Source organism: Myotis davidii, unplaced genomic scaffold (genome assembly GCF_000327345.1).
Source record: "Myotis davidii unplaced genomic scaffold, ASM32734v1 scaffold608, whole genome shotgun sequence".
NCBI classification, from domain to species: domain Eukaryota; kingdom Metazoa; phylum Chordata; class Mammalia; order Chiroptera; family Vespertilionidae; genus Myotis; species Myotis davidii.
Genome location: NW_006300025.1, coordinates 2885759 through 2890159, shown reverse-complemented (window position 1 = coordinate 2890159; position 4401 = coordinate 2885759). Strand labels below are relative to the sequence as shown.

The 4401-nt window shown below is 42.2% G+C and overlaps 1 protein-coding gene across 1 annotated transcript in view; it reads right to left on the bottom strand.

The window, feature by feature from the left end:
• CFAP61 (cilia and flagella associated protein 61) overlaps positions 1-4401 on the bottom strand; it is a 230857-nt gene that overhangs the window by 82479 nt on the left and 143977 nt on the right.

The following is a 4401-nucleotide window of genomic DNA, read 5'->3' as shown; positions in this document are numbered from 1 at the left end:
AGAGATTTAGGGGCAACCAGGCAGGCAGGCAGGCAGGTGAGCAATTAGGAGCCAGCAGTCCAGGATTGTGAGAGGGATGTCCACCTGCCAATTCCCAAGATCGGGCCTAAACCGGCAGGTGGACATCCCTCAAAGGGTCCTGGATTGGAGAGGGTGCAGGATGGGCTGAGGGGACCCCCCTGCATGAATTTCGTGCACTGGGCCTCTAGTTAATATATATCCTTCTGCTTCTATTTCATGGTGAGCACAAACTTACTTTGGCTGTTGACTTGTCCTAGTGCAGGGATGGGCAACCCCTGGTACATGTGCCAAACATGGCACGCCAGTAACTTTTGCTGGCACGTGAAACCCTCCCTTATAATCTTCCATTTACAATTTTTTTCTTAATATCGGCTTTTTTATTTTTCAGATAAATTCAGTGTAGGCGCATCTTAGATAAATAAATAATTTTACATAACATGTATACATTAAAAAATTAATGTATTTTTCATCATCATATACTGTGTTTTTGTCGCTCAAATGAATTTTATTATTTCTTCAAGGTTCTTCACATACATACACCTTAAGAGATATCAAGTAGGCGTAACATGTTCTCAAAAAATTAGGGTTGGCACGCAGAAGAATTTTGAGTCAGAGATTTTGCTGGTTTTGGCACGCACTCACAAAAAGGTTGCCCACACCTGTCCTAATGACAAAGAACAGAAAGGGGATGAGGAAGAAGAAAGTGACATTGCGCAGGATTCCCCAAGGCAGGGGTCAAAGGCCTGAATATCAAGAACCCGGCCTATTTGCTAATGCTTTTCAATAGATTTCTCTTTCTTAGAATGAGTGTATGGATTTGTGCCCAAACAACAAAACACGTTGTCTTTAGAGAAGATGTCAATTAGGGAATTACGTTAGAAGCAAGTCCAGTCCCTGGAGACTTTCGGGATCCACTCTGCAGGGCAAAGGTGACTTAGGGGGAACTGATACTTCTGTGAGCAGCAGGTCCAGGGTTTTCTTGTCTGGGTTCCATCTGAGTTTGAGTATTCTACCATAATGTGAGAAAAGTGGCTTTCTTGTTGGCGTTGTTTTTTTTTAAAAAAAAGAGTTTTGTGAGGGTTGTTGCAGAACTTTCTGGAAGGTATGACCTCCTACACATGACACTCTTAGTGACCTTGTTCTGATACCATAACAAGAGGGCAATGTGGCAGAATAGTAAGTGTTTCATTTAAATCCAGGCTTCCCTGTGCCAAGGTCTGTGTCACCAGTGAGACTGGGCCCTGGGACCCTGCATCCCCTTTCGACACTTCAGCTTCCTCACCTCTCAACCTAGGATAATTCTCCTCCCCGCAGGCCTCGACCATTGTAAGGGACGAATGTGAGAATGTAAGAGATGCTGCTTTATCAAGTGGGATGCATATGTGAAGGGTATTATTCTAAATAATATTAATGATACATAATCCTGTTTACTCTCCTTGGAGGCAAACAGGACTAAAGTGATAATGGAAGAGCATTTTTTCTTTTTGATCCACTCGGGAGTCTGCTCTCAACACACAAAAAGAATTCTCGTAATGGATGCACATTAGGCCCCGTTCTGGCACCCATGAAAGAGAAGGGAGCACTGGGCTTTGTGTCTCTCCATGAAACAACACTTAAAAACAAGAAAATCTCTTCTTAATAAGAAAAGAAAATTGGGGGCTGGTCTGTCACAGGAAAATAATAGAGAGTGAGATGAAATTCTTAAAAAAAAAAAACCCAACACATTTTGGAGGCTTCACAGGAAAACAAGAAACCTCATTGATTTTGTACATTCATGAGAGATCCACAAAGGATTGTTCTTATTTGCATCAACGTCTCTTCATAACAGGAACAGCCCTGTTAGCTGCCCAAGATGAGGAAAAATTAAACATAGTTAGTGCATAGGTATTAGTCTTTTGAGGATTTGCTCAAAGATAAAGTTCTCAGGGGAAATTTGGGGGAGTCGCGGACAATGTTATTTTTAACGACCGTAGGACAATAGTGTGATAATGACAGCATGCAGATTTCAGAGTTCACATCTGAAGCTCTGTCTGGTGGGAACTGAGTTTTAGGAACCGTAGGAAGCACTGAGGAATGTGGGGTGCTGCTTTTATAGTCTGTTACCGTGGCTTTTCTCAGGTTGGAACGTCACTGTGCAGGTGATGACCGTCTGTTCTGGATGTCCCTATCTACTCTGGACCTCCTTTAATTTACTCATCAGGTAGGTGAAACCAAACATTGGAAATTATAAGTGATATTTCCCCCAAATTATTTCCTAAGCAGAGTGAGTGAGCCTTGCTTCTAACGTGGTAGGGACGGTCTCATGGCCTGAGGACAAGAGAAGTGCTTCCATTAGGATTCTCTGGAAAAGGGAGAAGGAACCAAAGAAGGGAAATCAATGAAACTTGATGTTTCTCAAGTGAACTTGACCCTGACTTGAAAAGAATGTGAAAGGTTGTCTCAGAGATCGTTCTGGAGACAGGTAGTAAGTAAAAAAAGCAGAAATGCAGGATGGGAAAATTGTTGGAAGGGACATTGTGACAAGCGGCCCACTTGTTCAGAGTTGCAGAGGCCCCCACATCTGGTGTCAGGAGACTTAGCCCAACGGTCCAGATGCAAAACTAGAAGCCAGCCCCAGGGGAGCCAGTCTAAGTCTGATGCAGGCCTGCACTCCATGGAGTCAGAACCCTTCAGAACTGGAGAGAACCTCGTAGGTTTTCATAGAGGATTTATCAGGAGTCTTAGAAGGAGGAGCATCACCGTGAACAAACGTTCAGTTACTCAGTGCTGATTGTCCAATTAGTGGATTTCTCCTGTTTCTACTTTCCCCTCTCCTCTCACTGCCTGCCCTTCGGCTGTGTCCCTGGCATGTCATTAGCGCCTCCACCAGACGCTGGACAGGGCTGGAGAGAGGAAGACAAAAACTGGCTTATGAAAAATATAGTAACAACAAAAATAAATCAAAACACTGGTTAGGGCAGAGTTTAGAATTCGTATTTAAAATGAGGAATTGAAATTATTAAATTTAGGAATGTCGATGCACTTGTTATTTTTTAAACTCTGCGACCAAAGATAATTTCCTTTATTGGAATACAAGGGCCGTTTGAAAGGCAACATCCTCTTTATGTTTCAATGTGTAGTTTCTAGAATGAAGACATGCAGTTACCTGTTCAGAGGCACCGGGCTGTGTTATTTCCTTTCTACCCACAGCCTGATTAAGATGACTTTCACAGGCACTTTTGGAGGTAACCTTCATCTTCTCCACATTATTTACTGAGCACCTGCTATGTGCCGAGCACTGTCCTACATGCTGGGGGCACATCAGCGAGCAAAGGGGCAAAGGATTCCTGCCGTCGTGAAGTTTACATTGCAGTTAAAGAATCCAGAATATGAAGAAAAAAACATCATTTTAAAAGGCAAATTATGTAATATTTAGAAGGATTTCAGTAGCAAGAAGGAATGGAGCAGAGTGAGGAGGATGGAGGGTTGGTTGCAGATGAATGGGTGGTCAGGGGAGGTCTCGGTGAGAAGTTGACATTTAAGCAAAGACTTGGAGTGAGAAAAGCAAAGCCCCATAGTGGGGACCTGCCTGCTGTGTTTCAGGAATACTGAGGAGGCTGGAATGGTTAGAGTAGAAAGAACAGGGGCAACAATGGTAGAAGATGAGGCCAGACAAATAATTGAACAGGAATAGATTTTAGGTTGGAGTCTTCCAGGACTTTCTGTGATGATGGGAATGGTCTGCAGCTGTCTGACATGGCAGCTATGAGCCACAGGCGGCTATTGGAGCACTTGCAATATGGCTAGCATAATTGAGAGGCTGAATTTTAAATCTCGTTTAAGCCTAATCAATTTATGTTTCACTTAAAAAACAAGCTTTTATTTTATTTGAGAAATTGACAAACATTTTAACAACAGAATCACCTAAAAACCCCCACAATATAGAAATGTTTCTGGCATGATTAAAAAATATATATTCTGTAACCAATAAAAATGTTGTCATTACTGACGCATCAACCACTGTATTTTATGACAGATGCCTTATTTTTCATGTTAAATAAGTCTTAAAACCTTTTTGGTAGTTTTGTGGATTCCATAATATCCTCTTTTTTTTTTTTTTTTTAGATAAAATGGAGCCATTAAAATCAAGATTTATATCTAAAAACAAACTCCTAATAAGACTTTCCACCAAGACTATCCTATTCCCTCTTTTTTGTATGTTATCACTTTAAAAAAACCTTACATCTAGTCAATTTAAACTTAGAAGGGCACATGTGACTAGGAGCCACCACCTGGGGCAGTTCGAGGGCTGACATGGTCTGACTTACATTTGCGCAGCATCATTCTGGCTGCCGTGCTGAGAATGTGGAGAGGCAAGCACACCGGGGGCCCCGGGAGACT